The 12,475-nt window shown below is 42.9% G+C and overlaps 1 protein-coding gene across 1 annotated transcript in view; it reads right to left on the minus strand.

Moving 5' to 3' along the window:
- Window positions 1–12,475, minus strand: part of SLC17A6 (solute carrier family 17 member 6) — a 355,936-nt gene that overhangs the window by 10,202 nt on the left and 333,259 nt on the right. The window lies entirely within an intron of this gene.

Raw genomic sequence — 12,475 nt, forward strand, 5'->3', positions numbered from 1 at the left:
CATGTTTGGAAAAGCGATTCTAACATGCTGTTATCCTAAAACACTAAATGACCAAATTGCAAAAATATGTTTGATTAAATATTCCATGGCTGTGCATGCAGATAGTTAAAATCTTGACCTTTCCTTTACATTCAACACATTCATTAATGCTGTTCCTTTGATTGACAGAAGTATTCTTCTTTGGGGTTGGCCTCAAATTGTCTTTTTATTTTCAAGATGGTCTCTCCTACACTTCATCTCCTCTTCATTTACCTCGACCGCCGAAGATTTCCGATGGGAGTTCCACAAGGTACACCCCAGCCGCGGTCCGTCCAGGTAACAGAGGCGGGGCTGCGTGCCTGCGTGGGGGGGATTTCGAGGGACGATGCAGATGGAAAATGTATTATTTATTTAATTTCCCTCAGCATCGTCCCTTGAAATTCCCCCCACGTGGCCCCACCACCCATAGATGTTACCTGCACGGACCACAGCTGGCACACCCATAAACCCCATGTTTTCAATGTATGCCTGCAGGCACTTGCCCATCTATTTCTACTTTGAGGGAACTGGACGACTACATACATGCAGAGGGATTTACATATTCCCAAATTATTACACTGAAATACCGGTTTATATGACACCTTGTTGATTCCTGTCGCCCATGCAGATACAATGCCGACAACATGAACATCATTTTTTCCCTGAAGAAGTCCCATGTGGGATGAAACGCGTTGGCAAGCAATTTTTTTTTTTAATTTTTTTAAGGAAGGAAGTGTTTAGATTAAAAAGGATAATATTTTCTACAATCAAGAAATACGACCGTCTGTGCAGGGTTAATTAGTGGTGGTTTTTATACGACCCTTTTCGGATGTATGTGGGTCACATCCTAGACCCGATGCACCAAGTTATAGTGAAGAATTAATAGGCCATGATACATAGCGACGTCTGGTGATGGATTTTTAAGCTTTGACCCCTTTCTGTGTTTGTATGTCTTCAATGTATGCCTGCAGACAGTTGCCCATCTATTTCAATTATTTTGATATTTCGCTTTAGCCGTAAACAGTGCTGAATATATTCAGATTGATACTAGGATGGACATAGCTCTACTTCATACATTCATGGAGCATGGGGGCCATCTAAAAATACATAACTCGACTAAAGATAGGTTAGTCTGAGACAGAAATTAGTACATTTGTAAGAGTAGGTGTTTGTTGCACTACATGATATTTCTGCTCAAGTCAAGGATCCAGATTCACAATCATTGAACTCAACACAGTGCAGCAAGCAAAGTAGCTGCTCTGTGTTGGGTGAAAGGGAGAGAGTAGAACTGTGGAATATTTTTAAAGAAATGGTGAAGTTCTGGTCAAAGTCTAAGGGTGCTTGCGTTAATGATCAAGATAGTTTTTGTGCAGGAAACAGGCACCTTCTGCATACAAAATGCCCTTTGTGTCTTTTTTTCTCTTTGTATGTGTGCTGCAGAATCAACATTTGTGTTGCTTTCTAATAATCAAAAAGTATGCATCAAAAAAGAGATTCAACCCCAACACAAAATCATTGCAAATCTGGCCCTAGATGGGGTCCTTGATGGTGGAAGTCTATTAGTCCTTTTTCTCGTTCAACTGCAGTTGCTTAGCAAAATGGTGCTATTGCTCAGTGAAAAACCTGCATACATTTCAGACTGTATAATCGCCATGGACACCAATTAGGGGTCACCAGAAGTAGCAGCTTAATCTTTGTGACCCCTGTACTGACCTAGCAACCTAGTGAGCTGTGTTGCATGGGTCACCAGCTTTCATCAAGAGCAAAAAGCACATACTGCTCCCCAAGAGCAGTGTTTCCAATCTATAGTTACCACACCCTCTACCTTAGCCCTTTAGAGGTAATATCAGAGGATGTTGAGGGAATAAAGGTCAGCAAAAGGACTGACCTTCCAATCCCCGACTTGTCACCTAGTCCCTTGACAGCCACCTATTTCCTGCTGAAGATCTAGAGGCGGAGAGTGCTTTTATTTTCCTCCCTATGCACCTAACCAGTTTACGTAGAGTAAGGAAAAGTCTGAAAATAACACATGTTGCTGCTGGCCATAACAAAATGGTAAGCTGACATAGTCCTTGCTTCTGGTAAGGTATTCAATGCTGCCAAGTGGTTATATGCACTGTAGAGTGCCACCGGCCCCTACTGATGAAAGGGGTAAGCACACACCTTGTGGCAGGGCGCAGCTGAAAGGGATAAATGAACATGTAGTGGTCTGCTTGAGGACACACCTGGACAGTGAACATGAGTGCCTTGTTTGAGTTTGTATTCTCCAGTTCATGGCCAACTTGACCCAAGGCCTCGGTTCATTACAATGGTAACAAGGAGGGTCATTTGTGTCACTCTACTGCCTCATAGTCGCCGGTCCGTCTCCCAGCTGAGTGCCTTTGACTCCCACCCATCTCCCCAGGCCCAATTAGCTAACTGGGATGCTGCTAGCAGAGCACAACATCCCCCACTTCTACCCACTGGTCCTTCTGCAGCCCGAATGCGCGGGTTCATCTAGTACAGATCCATTGTCATACCTGCACTCCCTCAATAACTTCAGCTGCCACCTGCAGAGGTTTGAGTACCTGGTAAGCCTGATCCAGGACCTCATCCTTCCAGGCCCACACTACACCTGCTAGCTACTGGGTCTCACTGCGACCTGCATCCAGAGGAGTAAGCTGCCTACACAGCCCTCAGCAGAGACTATCTAGTGTGATATTCTGACAAGCGTCCCAACTCCTAGCAGCTGACTTGAGCACCAACTTTGCAGCATCTTCTGCCACAGGGGAATACGTGAGTGCACCACCTCTCCACAACCAGCAGATGGTTCTACGCCAGGGCAGATAACCAGCATACAGGCATGGCTGGTCCCCCAGTGCCACATGGTCACCGTCCCCTCATGTTACTGCATAATTTGCAGCTGTTAAGCATCCTGGCGTACACGGCCACAGTCGTACCCAGAAGGACATATGGGTGGGCAGGTTTAACAACTATTTCCATGCAGGTGTGAAACGGATGGCACAGTGAAGAGTTCCCACCTCCTACACTTTGGGGGAAATAAAGTCTACAAACCGTTTGAGACCCTGCCACCCACGGTCAACCGAGGACAATTATGACACAGCTGTACAGGCCCTTGATGCATACTTTGACCCACAGCTCAACCCAGATTGCAACACAACACCAGCATGTGTCATTGATATTCAATCCAATGTAGCGCGCGCCCAGCTCATCCAAGGCTGCAGGAGCGCCATCCTGTGGGAACTCATTATATGCCAAACTGGCATATCGCTGGACATCATCCTAGTCCTGGCCTGCTCATGCGAGTTCTCCATCAGTCAGGCAGAGGAGATGGAACTGACCTTCAACTAGTCTCCCCATGACCTGGCACATTAGAACCAGGGTCCCTGAGGGTCAAGATGAAGAGGATCCATGCAGTATATAAAGGTGCCGGCAGACCCCCGGCGATGCCCACATGGGCAGCTACCCTGCTCAAGTGCAGAAACTGTGGCATAGACAAACACCAACTCGATTCTGCTTCAAGTGTGGGAGGACTAGTTAATTCACCGGCATCTGCAGGAGTACTGGACAAAGCCAAAGGCCCCAATTCCCAGCGCAAGAGGCCGGCCACATTGTAGTACCTCATGCTGGACAATAACATATCCCACGTGAGCAGCAGTGGGACCCACTGCATCTCGGGTGACCCCAAAAGTGAAGGTGAAGACGTCTTCAACGTCTTCACCGGCCACCCGGACAACGAGTACAAGAAGCCGGCCCCCATGTACACGATCATGGATGGAAATTTGGTGGTACCTGCCCTGAATGACATATCATGGACCATAAACAGTACATGAAATGTCCTCAGTTGGGAGACCCCGAAGCTAAGATCTTTGTATGAAGCAGTACGTGATACAAGGGAACATGGTCACAAGCAATGATAAATTGAAAACCATGACCAGGAACGTGTCCTGCTTCAAAAAAGCCCACTGAGCAGCATGGCCAGACATTACTTACCCTTGTCAGCCCCCCTCCGAAGTGGACTGTAGTATGAAAGAAGGTGAGCTTCCTGGTTCAACCACAAACACAGAAGGTAGAACAAGGTACTCGCAGAATGCTTCCCCATGCCCTGCCAGGAGCCAATCACTTCAGATGGAGGGAAGCAAGGTTTTGGAGGGCACTCAGAAGGCCCAGAGCAGTTCCACACCATTGTGCCACTTTAGGATAAACACGAAACCAAGCAGGTTCCTCAAAGACTATGTGTGGCGCAATCAAGAGCCAGAGACATGGCTAAGGACTAATGTGGGGAACGATGTAGACTTCCACCTGGCCTCTACCAATGAAAGGATTAGTCACACACCCCGAAGGTTGAGCACAGCTGAAAGGTAATAATAAATGGGAGGTGGATCGCTCAAGGCCACATCCAGACAGTGAGCGTGTCTCAGACTATGCACCAGAAAGGGGAGCGCCATTTTGATTGACAAGTAATTTACATCATTATTAGCCACGGAAATGATTGTGCATTGACTAATAATCACCTAGCGCCATATTTATGTACATGTTGCGTCGCTTTTGCATCACACATCAGACTGCATGCTCGATGCAACCCTAAAATAAATGCAATTGATCAAGCAACACAGGACTGCCTTCCATGGCCCTGAGTGGTTTGATAAATCCAGTGTAAGGCAATGCAGTGCAAATCACAGCGGTTGTGTTACCCTGCCCCAGGGGTATTTCCATGGGTGGTACAACACCCATGGATTTTGGTGCATTCCCATATTTACCATTGCTGGTAGACCTGGGAGTGCGCCAAAATGCTTTGCATTCCCAGAGAATGTGAAATATCTTTATATCACCTCATTTGTTCTTATTTCTTTATGTACTGCCTTCTGCAGCACATATAGTGTAGTGTAGTTCCTATTATCCCAATAGGCTCTGCGCATTGGAATAATACCTTCAATAGTATAGGCCTAGACCAGACGTTAACTAGGTCTTCTATTGTCGATATTAGACTTAAAGTTTTGGGTTTTGCCAGCTAGCTCAGAGTTCACTAGAAACTTTCTCGAATAGGCAAGGAGGAGTTGAACCTCCCTGGATAGACAAGAAGGGATTTAGTTTCTGACAACCATAGAACATGACAACTTTGCTCTCCCCTAATCAAGAGTGTATCTCCAGAGTCGTGTGAAAACAAAAGACAACTTATTTTACTCAGTCAGTACATGCATTCTTAGTCTCACCAGATTGTAGAGAAAAGGAAGAGACGGGCGTGTTCAATAAAAGATGGTATTTATTGATCAGTCTCTTTTCTCATACAAGAGAAATGGATCGATATTATCGCAATACTTATGGTTAAGTAAAGTGCATACAATAAAAGCAGAAGTATAAAATAATACTGTAAAAACATTTATATGGTTTCTAAGCCATATGCAGGTTTAAAATGGATAAAATATATATATACATATACATTTGACTAATCGTACTCAACTGGTGTTTCTAACTACGCCTACCCCGGTGTACCTGACCTAAGCCTAATACGTGGGCGGGAATAGAAAGTAGTAGTTTAAGTTAAGTTTGTTTTGCCAAGTGACTGACTCAAGAATTCTCTGCGAGGGGTTATTCAGTTCTGTACCTGGAATTTAGGATGAATGAGGGATGGTATCTCTCGTCTCTGGTCTCGATATTCCAGGCTGCCTGCGAGGGCTACCCGGAAGCGCCGGAGCTGGATTTCTCGGCAGGAGAAAGCAGCGTCTCGTTCTCAGTGCGTCAGGAAGGCGGGGATGCGCCAGCGGGGTCTGCTCTGCTCTGGGCTTCGGCAAGTCTGGCTGCTCCGATCTCGTCACCACCGCGTGTGTTTGCTTAAGGCAATACCGGTAATATTTATACCTGTAAGGTGCCGAGATTGACGTAAGGATGGACATAGATACGTCAATAAGGATGTCATACGACTTGGTCGTTAGCACATTCTTTTGCTGAAGTTCTCGATGAAATCAAAATAATGGCCCCAGGGTTTTTCCCAGGTTGTCATAGGTTTGATTTGTTTTGAGAACTCCGTATGCCTTATCAGGGGCTGGAGGAATATCGCTTGTCTAATTAGATGGCAAGCGTTATGACATAATCAGATAACACGTTCCTGTGCCGTGGTGTGGCTTAATCAGATAACGGTTTCTGCATCATGGGATGGCTGCTAGTTAACTTGTTAACCAGAACAGGGTCAGGAATAGGGGGATCGATACAGAACCTATAGGAATACATCACACCCACTCCACGCTAACTATGGCCATATTTACGAATCTAGGCATAGTAAAACATACTGTAGAGTATTGTGTATACCTTACCACCCCAAAATACATATTATGCATTTCGAATTTATCTAATATACGAAAAAATAGTCACATGTATTATATGCACTCAAGCTGTAGAATAATGCCAAAGTAATCAAGCATATGTATACATTATTACTAATCGAATATGAGAATTACACATGAAATGGCTCTTAAGACAGAAGAAAAAGTTCGAGACCATTCCATCACAGAATAAAATAATTATGAACATACCAGCGGGCAGCTAATGTCTATAGAGTATCTAAAAATAGAAATTTTAGTTCTCTAAGAATAGTTCTTACTTTAAGCAGAAGATAAGTGTCCCGAAAAATCGTAAAAATATATTGGGGCTGTTGAAAAAATTGCTGTCCGTGAACTGGAGGGAAAATTGTTCATGGTATTCTGTTATTAGAGTTGAAGGCCAAATTCAGGGAACGCCGTGTGCTAGCTTGCTCAAAAGTCTCTATTTCTGCTCTGGAGAGAACATCATATCATTTAGACTGTCGAAAAAGCTGTCAACAGCTTCCTGGGAGAGTTCCACTAACTCGGAAAAGGATGTAAGCATGCATTCATGTGCATGATTGTCTCCATTGACGTTTTGATTAGTATTGCTGACAGAAGGTCGTACCTGATCGATGCTGCTTTCATCTTGAACTTCACTACCCCTTAATCGTAGCGGTGAAGTCTCCACGAATGCCGTCATCAGGATTGGCAGCCGTTGAGGGCAGCACAAAGCATGAGCCTTTATTGGGCTCAACAATGTTTCTGCATCCATTGGCGCATCCGATTGTAGCGTCAGACAGGTGTCTAACACGCATTCTTCTCCGCACAGCATGTACCTTAATACAGGTAAAACACATCGATGCCACATTGGTCGAAATGAAAGAAACCAAGTCATGTTCAGGTCTCTAAGCCGGGTTAGTCCCAGGATTTTGATATCCGGTCCCGGTATCCAATGGCTCGGATTGTTTCTTCCCTTGTCGCAGGTGTTTTGTCTGTGACACGGTTTGCCATAACGAAATATAAGGACTAAGAATAAAATTCCTGCAATTAGTCCCAAAATGAGGGGAAGTCCGCCAAAAATCGAATGGACGAAGTCTGGAAAAATACCCAGTATGGCTTTGAATGGTGTTAATGCCATCGAAAATACTGTCTTAAATACTTTTGAGATTCCACTGGTATCAGAAATATTTAAGATTTCATTCAGGATTTCTGCGAAATGTATGGGGGAATTAGTTGATAACAATGAGTGAATCTCTGCAGTCGTCCTTGCGACTAGGAGATCATACGTTTCTTTTGATGACGTGAGCCTGGTTGGCGTCTGAAGAAGCACTGTTTTCATTCTGCTTAAAGTGTCTATTCGAATAGAAGTAATTTTCAAGTTGGGCCATGCCCTTGCCTCCCTGTCTGGAAAGGAGCTGGGGAACAATAAGCGTCCACAGCACTTGACCTTCGCAGTCGTAGTTATGAGATAAGGAGTCCCGGGCATAAGACTACAGCATCTGCGGTCTACAATTAGAATGTAACTCCCATTATAGAGTCTTTGAAAAAATGGTTCTATCTCTATTGCAGGTGTGCCTAGCTGGTGACATGAAAGGTTATTCGAGTTCCCTTCACAGGCTCCATGCAAACTAATTCCATTACACAGAAGTGTACCGCTTAGTGACATCGCACAATTATTGCCACTAAGAAACACTTTCTGTCCTTTATTACTGACACATGCATGTGAATAGGGCAAGTTCCATGTTGTCTTAATGTACCCTTTTCCCAATTTTTCGTACATGCCAGCCTGTATATATTTTTGGCAGTATTGAAACCTGAAGGTTGATGTTGGAATATTAATTATCCCATGTATTATCCATTCACTGACAGGTCGTTCTGACATTGTCACTGGTAATCTCTCGAGTTTCTCAATGCTCAGGATTGTATAATCAGCACCCTTTTGTGCCATACTGATTTGTTTATCAGTAAGGTTAAAGATATTGAATAGTGACGTTGTGTTGATTAAACGCCAAGGCACATAGCCTGAACGCAGATTTTGTAACGTCCAGCCAAGCTGTACAATAGAACGCAATTGAGACTGACCGTGTTGTAAAAACAGTAAGTCTTGCGATAAAATGTCGATTGCTGAAGACACAATGCTGTCCAAAGAAAAAATTCTGGAGGACAGAGTCATTAACCCATTGTCCACTACAGAAAGTGATTTTTCCAAATTAATACGGTCAATTTCCCGTATTCTTTCTGCTGTCTCAATTTGAGTCACCTTCCAGGCCTGCATATACATATACATAATATATATATATAAGCTGCATATACAGAGGCTGCAATGAAACGTTTCTGACTCTGTTTGCGCGGTCCCATAATGAAATCACGCAAGTCAGCACCATCAGTAAGTAAAGTTAGGTGTTGCTTAATTTCTGTCAGTGTGGAAGTTTGTAGCCATTGAAGGCATAATTTGCCCACACTGTAGGTGGTTATTATCCCTGGGTGTTGTCTTTGGGAATATCTAGGGTCTGGCCTGGTCAATGTGAACCCCTGTGTTTTGTTCAGGAATCTATCTTGACAGTTATTAGTATCTGTGGGCCAGATCAACCATTGTTTCCAATCAGGATGTGTTCTGTTTTGGTTTAATACATAGTTTACGTCTATCTCTTCATCTGTAGAGCTATTGCTGTCCATTGTTGGCTTTGGAATAGACGGTTTATTTAAGTCTTTGATTTTGGCTAAGCCAAGACAGGTGGTTTGTTGAACAGTGTCATTCAAAAATATAATTTGTTCTGGGATCATGCAGGCTCTAAACAATGATTCTATACCTTGTACTTGCCATTCTTTTGTACCCCAAACACTTTTTACTTCAACATTTTTGTCCCAATAATCAAAACCAAAAGTATTCATTTGTTCAAAAAATGAGTCTGAATATATCAATTTCGTGTTTGTTAGCATGATCTTTGTCCCTGTCTTATTTGACAATTTGAAATAAAATGTTTCAGCATTACTTGTGTTGAACCCTGAAAAGTATGAATATTTGTCGTAAAAGGTTCTTGAGCTTCCTTTTGGAGGGGTCGCACAATGTTCCCATTGATTATAATTTAAAACATTTCTAGGTTGTGCCGATTTATGTAGAAAATGGTTACCATAGTGGTTGTAACAGTACATACTATCATAATTAGTCGAACTCTGCAAATAATCATGTTTGGTAAATTTAGCAGACATCACTAAGTCAGACATCATATCATTTATGTTTTCAAAGTCCCAATCATCAGCAAATGAGCTTGGTTTTACAAAGTCACTTAACGAGATCTTGATTTGGTGTGGATATTTCAGGATTTCAACCGGACCATAAATTTCGTAGTAAGTATTGTCCCATGCTACCCCACCTGGTATAGGATTGGCTGTGAAGTTGACTGAAGAAAGTTCTCTTTTCTCGACGTGTGAAGATGTGTGTGGCTTGAGGATCAAGTTGATTTTCTGACTTGCTGTGTCCATTTTAGCATATTTTCCCTCAATGAAGCGTCCCAAAGTTAGTATCATGATGAGCCAAAGTATGAGGATAAATGCACCGAAGCCCACCCAAAATTCAATCCATGGAGAAATCAGATATGTTTCTTTCAGTTGTTTCAAAAGTTCTTTAGCTTTATCTTTAAAGGTTTTTGATGATGGCTGTGTTTTTGATTCACTTAGGTCTTTAGAGGAATCATCGAAGTTTATGAAGTAGCCGGATGCAGTTCTGTCAATTGTTCCAATTGCTTCAGGATTACTGTTTCTTGCATATTCGTTTGTTACTTCATTGTAGGTCGGTGTGTCTCTACTAAATGTTTTTATTTGGGTTGTTAGAGGTCTGAGTTCCAATGCATTGTTGCATAGTCCTTGTTGTTTTTCTGTAGGCGTTTCGAATGTGATTAGCCTCTTAGTTTGGACCTCTGTATTTGTAGCAAACCTTGGTGTTCTGCTACTTATCGGGAGTCCACTTGGCCTACTGTTTGTTATCGGCCACATGATTGTGGTTTTACCAAGTCGATGGATACAACTCGGTTCTCCTTTTTACCAGCAAGCGGCGGGAGTACAACTGATCTTGTCCCGTTGATAGACAAGACAGCAACTGCTTTTCTGTAAGAAGGCCCAAATTCCTTCTTTACCGCGATCTTTTCTCTGACTAGATCCCCGACTTTTGGAATCCAGACAGGTCTTGCTGGGACAGGTGGTGGTTCTTCAGTGGTTGTTGGCTGCTGTTTCAACTTTATGTTGCTCAGGTCTTTTCTTGTTTTGTTTAAGTCCTGTAAAATAGCCAAACGATCTTTGATATCAAAGCTTTTTTCCTTCACCACTGAAGTCTGACTGTCAAGATCTAAGACTAACATCCTAGTTCCAAACAATAATTCGTACGGACTGAATCCCTTCAGAGAATTTCTTGGCAAGTTATTTAGACTACGTTGGACGCTTATTAGATGTTTGACCCACCCAGCTCCCGAACCTAATACCCTTTCCGTTATAGATAGCTTTATGCCTTGGTTTTTTCTTTACACCATCCCGTATCCCTCAGGAAGGAAGTGAGAAGAATCCCGCTGTGCTATGCTCATTTGGCCGAGCTTTCCCCCAAGCTTGAGGTCTCAAGTGAAAACATTGGTCAAACGTAGCATGCTCCTAGCGTATATGCCATTTAGACTCGCAAATCTTTGTATAACAGTCCAGATCTACATTATAAGTGGAAACTAGCCTGTATATGTTAATCGGACGCTTTACTTTTTACTTTCGATTCTTTCTGGAGTGAAACGCCAAGGTAGTATACCGTTTCTCTCGCCACTGCGATCTCTGTTGCAGTCCGGGCATTTTTTTACAAAAATGTCATGCTGCAGGCTCATGCCTGGCCACCAGTACACTGATTGTAGTTCTTCCAGAGAATCTTTTAGTTTGAGGTGTCTGAGACCCTCGCCCATATGTGCGTCTGCAATTAACAAAGTTCTCCTGTCCATGTTTGGAATTACTCTATCCCCCACTCCAGGGATTCGAGCAAAAGAGACGGAGTTTGCATCGATTATGTATGTATAATTGAGTGGATAGTTGATCGGTAGCGCTGAGCAGTCGCCTTTTGATGACGTTTTCACCGCCAGCACTGTTTCACCGTCAATGTTTTTCATTGTACGCTTTTTCCTAGCTACGGAAGCCGATTTAGTTGCTACCGCTGTGGCTGTCTCAGCCAATGAATTCCCTGCAACGTGAACGCCATCACGATGACTCAGTGTATGTATCACGTGAGTCTTTGGTAGTTCTTTTTGTAACAGAACTATGTGTTCCCAAAGCAGTTTTTGCTTTATTGTTGCACCTGTGTCATCTTTGTAACCGTTTTGAATCCATTTCTGCAAATCGTTGTTATATGATTTGACGCAGTAATATGAATCGGACACTTTAAGTGTCGCGAATTCGCGATCTGCATTATCTAGCGCCATTTTCAATGCTATTATTTCAGTCTGTTGTTCTGAATTAGTTTCTACTGAGTGTGTTTCTGTTAATAGAGGTCTTAGTTTACCTCCGCGCCACACTTCTTTTGTAATCTCACATGTGGGGTTGTATGCTTGTACTCCCCAAACGGAGGGTTGAGCATGTCCGTCTGTATAGATTACACAAGCGTACTGTCGTAATGGCAGAATGTCGGCCGGCAGAGGGAATATTCTTTCATATTCTAGATTTTTTAATTCCTTTAGTTCTGGATCAAAGTAGTAGTATACTTTGTCCGTTGTAATTGAATTCACCCATTGTATCCACTTTGGATTCAATGCTGTGGTTGGTAAATTACACGGGGTTGTTAATGCCTCAAAGGCTGATTCTGCTGTTATGACTGTGATGTGTCTACCGTCAGCTTTATCTTTTTCTTTAGCTATTGCGGTTTGAACTGCATGAACAATGTTTTCTTTAATGCTGAATTTCTTTTCAGCTTCTGTGTACAAGTGTGATTTGAATGCAATTGGTACCTTTTCTCCCTCGTTAGAGGTCAGGTATGTGAATCCGCATCTTCCTGGGATGACTCGAATCACAAGATTGCGTGTGTTATCACGTGTTTCTAATTTTGTTTTAATTAACATATCTGTTTGTAAGGATCTCAGAATTTCTGTGTGTATTTCAGTCCAATTGGTTCTTTTAAAATCTGGTTTTATTAGATCATAAAG

Source organism: Lissotriton helveticus, chromosome 3_2, assembly GCF_964261635.1.
Source record: "Lissotriton helveticus chromosome 3_2, aLisHel1.1, whole genome shotgun sequence".
Classification (NCBI taxonomy): Eukaryota; Metazoa; Chordata; class Amphibia; order Caudata; family Salamandridae; genus Lissotriton; species Lissotriton helveticus.